This window comes from Centruroides sculpturatus, unplaced genomic scaffold (genome assembly GCF_000671375.1).
Source record: "Centruroides sculpturatus isolate CEXI.00-Female unplaced genomic scaffold, Cexi_2.0 scaffold357, whole genome shotgun sequence".
Taxonomy (NCBI): domain Eukaryota; kingdom Metazoa; phylum Arthropoda; class Arachnida; order Scorpiones; family Buthidae; genus Centruroides; species Centruroides sculpturatus.
Window position 1 is genome coordinate 645926 of NW_019384703.1, and position 13981 is coordinate 659906.

A 13981-nucleotide genomic window follows, 5' to 3' on the forward strand; every position below is an offset into this window, starting at 1 on the left:
ATTAGTTGAATAAAAATGCACTTTAAAATGGTGTTTCATCGCTTTTTATTAATTAGAGACCCAAATAAAACAAATATTTGTGTTTTTCAAATAAATTTTCTTTAGTCTCTTTTATAATAAATGAATTTATCTATTTCTAAGTAAAAATTGAAAGTGTCTGTAGAAGTAATTTTTTAAAATATCCTTTTTTCTTGATAAAGTTTTAATACTTATTATTATAATCTAGACATGTTAATTTTTAAATATACTTGTATATTGGGCCACAAGTATATATAATATATACTTGTGGCCCAAAACTCCTTGACTTCTTCCAATGCGGCCCAGAGAAACAAAAAGGTTGGACACCCCTGATTTAATTCATAATTTTATTTTTCAAAACAATTTATAATTTTTAATCTTAAGATATCACCAATAGTATTGTATTATCTATAAATTTAATTTTAAAAGCAAAAGATGGCATTAATTATTTTTGTAACAAAATAGGAACAGACATGTACAAAAAGAAATTTTAAACAAAAAAATAACACAATTTTTTTTTTCAACTTTTCAAAGATACTGAACTGAAAAACTTTTGAGAATATTCAACCAATAAAAAGATTTAGAAAATCATATTGCAGTGATTTTTTTTAAACAGCAAAAATCTCATTAAGGGCATATATAGGATATTTTGAACATTAATAATAACAACTCTCCCGTGGTCACCACCTGGTCATGGTGAGAGAGCCCAGTAATTTTTCTGATTCATAGAGCAATGCAGGCTGGAGCACAAGCTCCTGGTTGAGACACCCATACCAGTAAGGTCTATGAGGAGAAATGAAGCTAAGAGTGACAACACCCACATTCTATGGAGATATTTATCATGGTATAACCAGATCAAAGTGTGATACCAACTCGGACATCACCTGGGTTAACAAGGTCCACCTTTATAGGTTAGGCAGAGGCTCACATTTGGAAAAATAGGCCACAGTCTTCCTTGGTTACAGGTGGCAAAAATAGTGCAAGCCCACACATGGCTACTGCAATGCATTTGACACAAGTAAGGAACCAACCTAGCCCTGGTGTTTCTTTGGCAATGCATCCACAGACTACAAAGGCTGGAAAACCACACCAACGAATGAAATGGACATTAGAAATGAACAAGTTTATCATCCATTCTTACTACACCATCACAAAACTCAAAACAAATATGACAGCGTATAGACAATAACTACACCATAGATTCACACAACAATATCCTCACCTCACTGTCACTGAACGACACATTGTTGATCAAAAAAGAACAATTATACACAACAACCTTATCCCACAAACAACATTTGAACTTATCAAACAACAGGTTGCTGATCAAATACAACAACAGACAGAAACATGTAACATTAATGAAGATCACATAACCTGTCAGGATAATCCAGCAACAAGCATTGATAATAGTACACATGCAACAACTACCATTAATGATACTACAGACAATTCCTCATCCATCACTGATAACGTAGATATAGATTTAGTTAATACACTCTCACTTATATATCAGGAAACACTCACTAAATATACAGGTACAGATCCCACACAAAGACCACAAATACCAAAAATCAACGCATCAAAATAAGAAAAACACTAAATTATGTAAACACTCACTCACTCACTTCCACACTACATCCATTTAATTTCTATACTCTCAGATATCCATACATTAGTTTATGCTGGGACAGTCACAGTAGTGACACACTATGCACTGAAAATACAATCACAGACAGATACATACAAAACACAATTCTATCACAAGCCTGCCTGACAGAGAAGAATAGAAACACAAATAAATAACATTAGACAGCAATTAGGCAGGCTGACAAAATACACTAAAATTAATTTACACCCAAATTAACACCCAAATTAAAGAAACAACTCAAAAACATTTTCAAAAAAATCAAATCAAAATACACACAAAACATGAACATCACAACACACACATTACAGAATACATTGATACACTAAAACAAAAACTTGGGAGTCAAAGCACATAGACTCAAATGATACAAAACATGTTTACTGCAAAAACAACAAAATAAATTACAGTATTTACAAACAATAAAAACTCTTTTACAGACAAATTAGTACCAAAACAAACACAGATACACTGCACAGTGACACACCAACAGAAGAAGAACTCACAACTTATTGGTCTTCTCTTTGCTCCAATGCTGTTACACACAATGCTGATGCAGGCTGGATCGAGGAGGAGAACAGAAACTTGCACAACATACCAACTATGCCCTGTGCTGAAATAAACATACACGACATCCGCTACACTGTTAACAGAACACACAACTGAAAGATACCTGGTGTAGACAACATTCACAATTTTTAATACAAAAAGTTTACATCACTGCACCAATAACTAGCTAAACATCTAACACACATCATCAATCCACAAGACAGGTCAAAATTTCTTACTTGGGGCATCCATCACCTATATGACACCTAAAAATAACAATACCACAGACCCCACACAATACAGACCAATTACATGTTTTCCAACACTCAACAAATTATTGACATCTTGCATTGCAAACAAAATATACAAATATGTTAAAGAACACAACATTCTTACAGAACAAAAAGGATGCAAAGAACAGTTACTCATAGATTCAGTCATTCTACGACAAGCACACAAACAACATGGCATATTTAGACTACAGAAAAGCATTTGACAGGGTTCCACACAGTTGGCTGCTACATATTCTACACTCATACAAAATATCTCCATCACTCATTGCATTCTTCCAAAACACTATGCAGCACTGGAGAACAACACATCATATCAGGGTTAGTAACACTTCCATACAAACAAACCAAATATTCATTAAACAAGGAATTTTTTAAGGATATTCCCTGAGTCCTCTGTGGTTCTGCTTAGTCCTGAACCCATTATTCAAGATGTTAAACAACATACAATATGGTTACAATATCAGACATGAAAAACAACACAGTCTACACTGTCACATCTCGTGTACAGTACATGGATGACACAAAACTTTATACATCCACACAAAAACAACTTATTCAACTCCTACAGATTACACATTCATACAGCAAGGACATACAAATGAAGTTTGGACTAGACAAATGCAAAACACCTCACATAGAAAAAAGGAGTCCTGAAGAAAGAACATTTTGTACTTGGAAATGGAGTTATAATGGAGTTATTAGATAGAGTATCCTAAATACTCTACAAGTATCCTAAATACTTGTAGAGGCAAGCTCTACAAGTATTTAGGATTTCAACAGGCCAAACTAACAGAACATACAGAAATAAAGCAAACATTAATTAAAGAATACCAAAGTAGGTTAAAAGCTATTCTCAGAACAGTTAAATGCAAAACACATAGTTAAAGCAATAAACACACATGTTGTCCCAATACTCACTTATTCTTTTTCACAATCAAGAAAATTCCCTTCAATAGATCTTACAGGTGGAATAAGGTAAATGGAAAAAAATTTCTGTACAAAACTCTGCATATTGTTTCTATGAGAAGAAATTGCATTCATTTCATAAAAAGAAATGCAGAATCAAAGAACCTTCATCCTGTTGTCTGGCTTGATAAAACATAGATTTTGACAAGCCATGTGTGGTTAAAATCATGAATGGACACAACTGTCAATAGCCATTTGGTTATTGTTGTTCATGTGTCTTAAGGAAAAAGGTTAATTGTCTTTCAGGTAGGTACAGAAGACAAATTTATAGAAGAAGCTAATTTGATTTTAACCGCTGAAACAAAATCCAGGAATTATCATCATGAAATTAACTCCCAAAATTTTCAACTTTAGTTTGTAGAACAGGGCCTGGATTCACAAACATCATAAGATATGACGTTATATGTCTCCAATATCATTAAGTTACCAGAAATTAACATTTAACATTTTACATTTTGTATTCACAAAACACAAAAGATTGGTTATGAGAGTATGTCATATAACATCACCTACAAACATTTCCATTTTAATAATTCAATAGGAAGATGTTTCTTAGTAATGTATTTTCAGAAATTTCTTGCACCATATGCTTGCAATATCAGAGGTAAGATAACATTTTATTTTGGTAAAATTAAAAGAGGATGTATTGCGTGGAAAAGTATACATAGGATATACAGTCGACCCCCTATAACACTGTTGATAATTCCGTTTTATATGAATTCCATGTCGTACGAGTCACTTAGATTTTACAAATATGTGTGCTGGGCTGTGAACGGCTCATGTATTTGTAAAATCTAAGTGACTCGTACAATATGGAATTCATATAAAATGGAATTATCAACAGTGTTATAGGGAGGTTGACTGTAGTTTAAAAATGTTAATAATATGATATTTTAATGGTTTTTTTTCTTATTATAACATTGTAAAATACGGGAGAATATATTTTAATCATGTTTTTTTATATGATTGTGAAAAATAAGAAAACTCTAAAAAAGTAAAATTTTTAAAAATATTATTTTTTGATTGAGAGAGTTATAGATTTAAAACCAACTTAAGAAGACAACTTGTTTTTTGCTGTTGAAATGCATACTGGTCTTTTGCATGTTGCTAAGTTTAACTGTTGAATAAAAATAGGCTAGTATATAATAAGTCTGTTGTTGGTTATGTTTGAAACTAAATGTTTAACTGATTAATAAATTATATTAATTAAATTATCCACAACCGTGAGGCAGATAATAGTGAGGCTTATCAGACCAATGATGGGCACAAACGTTCAGGGATCAAAGTGAAAACAATTTAATAAACTCAAAAAATTACGACATAAGTGTGAAAACAAAAACCCAAAATGCATTTCGGACTATTTTCCCAATAGAAAATAGTCCCTCATCAGTTGGTATTAGTTAAAGGTAATGCTATAATACAATTACACAAGGTAATGGTCAACTTAAAAACAGCCTAAAGTCATTGGTCTGATAAACCCTCACTATTATCTGCCTCACGGTTGTGGATAATTTAATTAATATAATTATATCAAGGGCTAGAAGCAACTTTTGTAATAAGTTCGTGATTAATAAATGTTTTTGTTGTTCATCCACTAACCTATACAAAATGTATACTATTTCATAAGCCTGGGACTTAAAGGCTTTCCTTTTTGATGAAAGTGTTCAATATTTCAGAAAAAATACCAAGTTGCAAACTTACTGCACAACTATTCCATCCATAGGGTGATGAAATCCCATCTCTCCTAAAATAGACATGGTTGGAACCAACCAACTGCAATATATCATTGTGCCAACTATATATGGCCAGTTTATTTTGAAAGTAGTGCAAGTCCATTTTTTCTTCTTTCGAGATATTTAAACATTTGCATTTTAGTTGATTCAAAAAAATAAATAAAGTGTACTAAGTTTGACAATGTTTTTATGACTTTAGAAATATGTAAGTTGATTGCATAAAGACTTCTATGTGAATTTAACTAAACTAATATAATCTTTCTGGGCCATAAATGGACTTACACAACTTTCATAATCATTAAACTGTAAAATTCATTAAATTTCTATTACGTAAAACTCAATTTCACTTGAAACACATTGCGTTTTATTCTGATTTTGTTCATATATAATAACAAGAAATAAAATAGTATTGTTTATTCTGAACATTAAAATATTTACTTATTGTTAAACTATTTTATGATAAGTTTATCATTATTATGAGACACTGCTTTTCATTTAGATTCATCACATGGGTTTTTTTCCTTTCCATCAAATTGTACATTTGTTGGTAATATTTATAGTTTTAGTCCTCTGTTGTAAGGTGCTGTCTTTAAATGATGTCCACACTGAAAGGGGGAGGGGGTTAAGACAACTCAGACAAGGGGGGTTGAGTATTAGTGGGCATCCATTTATTTCATTAAATTTTATACAGTATGCATTTTATTATATTTATTTCAAAGTTTCTTGTATGTTTCATTTCTACTTATGATATCTATCACTCATAAAGTGATAAAGGTTTTAACAGGGATAGAGTTATGTTGGACATCCATAGAGGGAAAGTGGTTACAAAAACTTGGACAAACTGGGACAAGAGGGGAAAGTAAAAATTTCAAGAAATATGCGCATGTAATTTATGGACAGCCCAAGTGCTTAGACTGTAGAAAATGGACTTACATCACTTTCAAAATCAATGGTTATGCAATGTCATTTGACGATAAATTTTCAATTGATCAAAGCTTATGGTTATTTTAAAATGTTAAGTGTGAATTGTTTATAAATAAAAAGTTCACACTAAATTGTATGTATATTATGTGTTTTCTCAATTTTTTCCAAAAATGGACTTACACCACTTTCAAAATAAACAGTCCATAATAATGGCATGTGTTGATTCTTACTTAAATGAGCAAAATCTTAAATTAAAGTTTAAAATGATTTTTTAACATAACAAGTGTAGGTTTAAGGAAATTAATCAGATTGCTTTAGCAGTGCGATACTAAAATCATGTGACCATCAGTTTGTTTACATTAAGAACCAACTTATTTGAAAGAGACTACAGTCAAAGAATTAAAATTGAAAGATTTTCTAAAGAATTTTTTCAAATTATAATCATCATATTTATTTCATAATAATCCTTTTATTTAGAGTAATAAAAAAAAAAATTATAAACTTAATCAACCTTTCAAGTAATCCTTTTGCCTTCATGCGTAATGGACTTCTTCCAGGACTAGATGTATTTTCTGATTCGGTTTCAGTCAAATAATTATCTTTATTTTCTGGTTGGATAGTATCAACATCTTTGATAACTGGTTTATGGACAGGCTGGTAAACAACTTGTCGAGGTTCTTCTAAAGGTATTGCTTTCCTTTTTCTTTCTTTCCAGGAGCAAAAATATAACTGTATGAAAAATATGACTTTTAATACATCAAGATAATTATGGACCCTTTTTCATTAAAATCTGATTCTTACTCAAGAACAAAAAATAAATCAAACAAACTTTTTTTTGTAATAAATTTTCTATAAAATTTTTAAATAAGAATGTAAACAAGATTGAATGTCAAAAAATTTTCAATTATTTTAAATGCATTTTATGTATAATAATATACATGTTTACATCAATTATAAGCTGTAATCTGTTGTAATGTATGAAATATACTTTAGTTATTATTTTCAGAATTATTAACTTACAATCAAATGACTTCATATGAAGCAAAACATAATAATTACCTGTACATCAATCTCAACATATTAAATATGAGGTCTGTTAAAAAATTATATAACTGAACTTTATTTTTTTTATTCTTCAAGTTATAGATTATTGGTCCTTGTCCCCTTCAAAGTACTCTCCTCCCCTATTCACACACTTATCCCAGCAGTGTTTCCATTTTGTAAAGCAGTCCTGGTAAGCTTGTTTCAGACTGTCCTTCAATGCTTGTGACGAATTTGTTTTTAATGTCATCAATTGTGTCAAAATGATGCCCTTTCAACACTAATTTTAATTTTGGAAACAAGAAAAAATTGCAAGAGCTAGGTCTGGTGAGTAAAGAAGCTGGAAAGGGCAATCATTTGATTTTTGGCACAAAACTGGCAAACTGACAAGGCTGAGTGAACAGGTGCATTGTCATGGTAAAGGAACAATGAGTTGTCTCACCACATCTCTTTTTGTGAATTTTTTCATGCAATTGTTTCAAAACACCCGTGTAATAGTGATGGTTAACTGTTTGACCTTGAGGCAAAAATTCAAAGTGCACAACTCTGATTTTCTAAAGTGAGTGTCATCAGTTGAGGTCAAAGGCTTTCCTGGTCAAAGGTTATCATCAACTAATTGATGACCACTTTTGAATTGGGTAAACCATTCATAACACTGCATACAACCTACAGCATTGCCTCCATAAGCTTAATTCAAAAGTTGAAATATTTTTGTAAAAGTTTTCCTCAGTTTCATATAAAACTTCACGTTGCATCATTGCTCCCATATATCACCATAAGCACTGAAACACATTTCACTCAAAAAACAATAATGTGGCAACAAAGCAAGATATCAATATTCTGAAAAAAAGCAGCTTACTTGGTAGGTTATCACAAACATAATGTTGTCAACTTACAAGACTAGAACTCTCCGTTTTTGCCCAATTCAAAAAGTTCAATTATTTTCTGAACCAACCTTGTATTACATTAGTCATATTAGCTATAAAATATATTAGGAATTAAAATGACTAATACTATATTTATATTAATGTCAACTAAGGACTTATCATATTAATAGGACTATTATACTAGTGAATCAATTTTTGTAAAGAAGGAATTCTTATTCAGAAAAAACAAATTTTTTATTTTTCACCTGTTGTTTCCCTTTGTATTTTATCTTCACGTTGTCTACTATCTGTCTCTGGCTTAATTTTAAAACAAGTATTTAGGATTTAAACCATGTACCATTTAATGTTGATAAGTGCAGACAGATAGCACTGTTAAAAAGGTCCACACATACTGTAACTGCTGACTGGCAATGACTTGATTCAGCAACTTCAATGTCTGGCACCTCAAGTTATTCTCAACTGGGCATATGATAATTTGTGATTATGAGTGATGTTTATTAGGATGTCTCTTATTTCTGACTTCAAAAGTTTTGAATGCTCACCTGCCCATTTTTTTTCCTTTCACTTAAAAACTTCATACTTAATTTTATGGCAATTGATGAATATTAACCTGTGTTGACTTGAACGTCAATGTGTCAAAAACAAATCTAAATGTGCACTTTTCTCAGGCCTGGACTGGTCATTATACGTGAAGCACTGTCAGTTTATGTTTGGTTTCTGACTGTGTCAGATGTATTCGTGCACCTTTACGCTAACATTATGTCATATGAATTATGCAGTCAAAAGGATAGTGTGTTTTTGATAGGAAATGTGAAACATCAAATAATCTGAGACAAACTGCCAAATAGACAAGTGTTGGCTGTTTTATTTTACAACATACAAGAAGTGAAGCTAATTATAATTGAAAGTGCTAATCTTGTAGTTCAGTGCATGATTTTTTGAAAAAAAAGGAGAGAAGGCTATGCATCAAGCTTGATGGATGGCAAGAACAATTTATTCCCTAAAAATGTTTCTCCTAAAGTCAGAACTTAAACTATCAATCAGAGAAGAGAAGCTTTACATGATATTTCTCTGTTTGTTTAACAGTTTACTTCAAACCATGATTTAAGTGCAGTGCAAAATAATAAAAACCATCATTTAGAACTTTGAAATATATTTGAATGGCTTAAGGTAAATCAAAGGATGGCTTAAGGTAAATCAACTTCTAATGGAAAGGAAAATGATAAGAATAATGTTAAGAGATAAAAAGAGAATATTTGAATAAAAGAACAAACAGAAGTAGACAATGTTTTAGTGCATATTAAAAAGTTGAAAGGGAGCTGGGCAGAACATGTAACAAGAACAAATGAAAGATGGACAGAATGGTTGACATTCTAGAAACTGGATCAAGAAGGCAAGGACAGACTAAGATGAGATGGTTCAATAAAATAACCAAAGCAGCAGGAAAAAAATGAAAAAGAAAGGCTCAAGAAAGAGAACAATGGAAAAATCATGGAAGAATCATTCATCCAACGTTGGATAGATAGCTGTAAAGTTCTCAATCAAGATCTCTGGTTCTTGAAGTTGTTAAAATCATATAAATTGATAGATACAACCATTTCTACAGCAGCTTTGAAGAAGCATAGCCAACCTTTGTATTTATCCAAAGAAATGGCAGGTCTATCTCTCTTTGATGACAACATTGACCTTCAAACCAAAAGTAAAATGTTGGTCAATTTGGGCAAAGAACATTGATGTATGGGGAGGAAATTTATTCCTTTGCATGAAAAAATAGATAGCATATTATTTGATAGGTTTAATTTCTTTTTACTGTAGTAGTATACTTTTATTTACCTTGTATAATTGATTTGTTTTTCATCTTAGAGAAAACAACTGATGACTTAGTATCATTTCAAAGTAGAGGATTGTTTACTCAGCTATAAATGGATACAAGTTTTCTCTAGGGATGTCCTTAAATGTGGAAAAACAACACTTCGTATTTAGCAGCCCAGAGAACAGTTAACGTGTTTAGAGCTGTAAATGCCTCTGTTGAAAGAGCTGTTAAATTACTGCCACATTTTCACAAATTGTTGATTGTGGATAAAGAACAAAAGGAGATTGCACTGCATTGTGTGCAAAACCATCAAAGGCCATATCCACATTGCAAAAAAAAAAAAAATTTAAGAGAAAGTATGTACAGTAATTTTTTTATCTTGTAATTGAATGTTACAGACAACTTCTATGTCACAAACTTAATAAAATGTTATATTTCTCCAATGTTATATTACTGTTGCTTAATATCCCCACATCAATCATTCCTCATAATCAAGTTTTGTGCTCAAGTTGACATGGTTAATGTGATCATATCAAGATGAAACTTCATATTTAAGTAATTATGACAAAATGCAAAACATTTATGGAATGAGTGCAACCATTTTGTCAAAAACAATGTTTTTGTCAAAATAAGGGACATCCTAATACAGTAGAGCGTCGTTTATCTGAAAGCTGGTTATCCGAAACGTCCGTTATCCGAAAGCATTCCAGTCGGCAAATTTAAATTTTCGCTAGTGCTGTGGCGCTGCAATCTTCGGCTATNAAAAACTTAACGTAAAATTGATTATGTAATTAGCTACATCATATAAATAATTTCATGATTTAATTTAAATTAATTCATAAATTTTATTTAAGTAAGAAAAATACTCATGTTGTGTCATAAAATCAAATTTTCTTAAAGCAAGAAGGCAGTGAATTCAAAATAATTTAAACAGAAGAGATTGCACACTCCATGAGAGGGAGAAATAGCTTATTGAGTGCTATTTTTGGTCCAGCATGGACCCATTCAAGGTCATTACATTTCTTTCCATCATCCCCAAAACTTATAATGGGAGCAGTGACAAGAAAGCAAGTTATCATCGATGTTTTTGAAAACCTGACTAACTTCATGGCAATATTTTGGTATACTTCTGAAATTCTGTAGGCCATCTGAAGATGAAAATTTGCAGTTAGAGAAAAGACATATCACAAATCATTAATCCATGAAAATTGCAGGATTATTATCACCACATACTGTATGTGGTCAGTAGTGAAGAATACAATGAATAAATATAAATTATTTATTGTATTCTTCACAATGCCACAAGGTTCAAATTATGTCATACATAATATCATTAAGCAAAATGACATGAACACCAAAAATATTTGTCATTTGTTTCCCCCCCCACATCATCAACTGACTGCAAAGGGTTAACCAGATGTGCAGGTCAAAAAAATTGGGAAGGTTGTGTACAGAACACAATTGCTATCATTTATGGCATAAATCAGTCTTTGTATTATTACAGGAAAAATAAAATGTAAACAAATAAAGTCTTGTTAATTATCATATTCTAAGTCAGTATCTATTGGTTCATGCAACAGCACACACAAAGTATTCAGTTGGACTGACACTCAAAGTTGGAGTTGATGCAATCAGTTTCCTTACTCTGTATACAATATGCATTGTTCAGTATTAGTCATTTTGAACTTTTCTGATTCCTTTCAAATTTTTCTTTTCAATGATATATGTTTCTTACATTTCTCTTCGTATTTCCTTTGCAATTTCTTTGACATTAGGAAAGTTTTCTTCAACTCACACAGCTATCAGCTTACAACTTTTCAAATTCTATTTTATTAGTTATTATTGCTGAATAATATTGGAGATCCTGCCATTCTGTAAAGTCAACACCAATTTCAATGTTCTATCTCTTTGCCATCCAAAGTTTCATTGCCCAAACACCGTACTGCATTACCATTTTCAGTTTTTTGCACACAACTGCTTCCCCTCCTCCACAAAGCCTCACACCCCAATACCCACCATTTTAAATACAGAATAAACTCTCTGTCCAACAAAAATTTAAATCATGAGACTATCAATTATAGTTTATGAGATATAAGCATGACAAATCTTGCCGTTTGTTTGGTCGCTCCAGTTTTCTTAGACCTTCCAAAACCAAACCAAATTTAAAGACATGTTAGAATCAAAAAGATAGAGAGCGTGATAGGCAAATTCTGTAGTATTTGCAATTCCCTGACTTTTTCTGCTAATAATCCTATTTCCCAACTTTCCGTGATTTTCCAGCTCTGTACAAACCTACAAACCTTGTAAGTATAGACAATATCTGAAAATGTTTTTTCAAACTATTTCAACCAACTCTAAAAAAGAAAAAAAAAATTGACAATTTTAACAAAATTTTTTAGTTATAAGTTTTTCAATTAACTGTGCTTTATATAATTAACCTACAATAATTTTTAATTATACATTTAAGCATTGTTTTCTTAAAGACCAAATAAATTAGAAATTCTACACAAAATTCTAAATATTACTACAACGTACCATTCTTTGGGCGGTGTGCCACAATGAAGATTTTCTTGTGAACGATTTAAATCAAGTGTCAAAGATGCATTAGATCCTCTCCTATTTAATTAAATAAACATATAATATTAAAAAATGTAAAGAATATGTTTTAATCATTGTATAAATATATGCCTAAAAATCTTTAATATTTTAATAAATAATAGATATCTAATATATATTTAATAGCTTTATTATATGCTATTTATAGTTTCTTCTCCTTCTTCATCTGGTATTATGGACCTTGAAGACCCTTAGTCATAGTCATAATCCTTTTCCATCTCATTCAGTCTATAGCTTGCTTCTGCCAATCTTCAATTCCAAGGTCTTGAAGATCTTCAGTGACCCCATCTATCAACCTTTTTCTGAAACAGCCTCTTGGCCTCTTCCCTTTCCCCTCATAATGGAGCCATCATAAAGCTGTTGCCATTATAGGAAGCCTTACAACATGGCCTGCCATTGTAATATTCTGACCTTAATCACCTGAATTATCATGGGCTTGTTGTTGGTTGTCTGCAGTTCCTGGTTCGTTGTTCTCCTTCATATTGGTTTTCCATTGACCATGATACCATTATCATCATAGTCTTCCACAGGTCCAAAGATTTTCCTTAGTATTTTGTTTTCAAATCTCTGTATTTGTAGTTCCTCCTACTTTGTCATTAGCCATGTTTCACATCCATACAGAATCTCAGGTCTAATCAGCAACTCATATACAGTTAGCTTCACCCTTTTACTAAGGAGTCTACTTTTTAGTATATTTGTGAGCCCAAAGTAGATTTTGTTTCCCTTTAGCAAGCGAGCCCCTATCTCCTTCTTGATGTCATTGTTTCCATTTATGTCAGTCCCTAAGTACTTGAAAAATTCTGTAGTGCTGAATGTCATTATCTATGGTTAGATGTTCTAATGCCAACCATTGCCATATGATAGCAGGCTAATTAACAGCTATAATATTAATGAATTTATAGTCATTAATTAGCCTGATAGCATACAACAATAATTGGCATTACCATTACAATGTATCGGATTTAGTAGAGTTGTTTGGTTAGATATTCTTTGTGGGACTCTCCCTTTTTACAAGTTTATAATTTAATTCAGGGGTGTCCAACCCGCGGCCCGCATGCGGCCCAAGGCAAGTTCCAATGCGGCCCAATAAACGTGTAACACAAATGTTTTAATTTTTTATTATTTATTTATTTCAACGGCATGAACTCAAAAAAAGTTTCACAACGCCGTAAACCTTTATTCATATTTTATTTTTGAGTGGAAAGAAAATATTTTCAAATACGGAGATGTGTGAATGCAGAAGGATTACTAAATAAAGCTGGAGTTGTGACTCAAAGGATTATAGACCCAAATTTGGAGAAAGGAGGGAAAGATGAGAAAGGACAAAAGATGTAGTAGTGAGAAAGGTTAAATAGATATTCTGTTCAGCAAATATGGACTCGTAATTTTTCAACCTTTTATAATTCTTTATTTTTTGTCCTTTGCCTCTTTATCCCGCACTTGGATCTATAATCATTTGATTCGCAACTCCAGCTTTATTTAGTATTTCTTCC

At 31.6% G+C, this 13981-nt stretch overlaps 1 protein-coding gene across 1 annotated transcript in view; it reads right to left on the reverse strand.

The window, feature by feature from the left end:
• LOC111627619 (receptor-type tyrosine-protein phosphatase R-like) overlaps window positions 1-12494 on the reverse strand; it is a 98379-nt gene extending 85885 nt beyond the window's left edge. The window contains exon 1 of the mRNA XM_023371204.1: window positions 12408-12494. The gene's annotated coding sequence lies outside the window, so the exon portion shown is untranslated. The remainder of the gene's footprint in view (window positions 1-12407) is intronic.
• Window positions 12495-13981: the final 1487 nt, after the last annotated feature.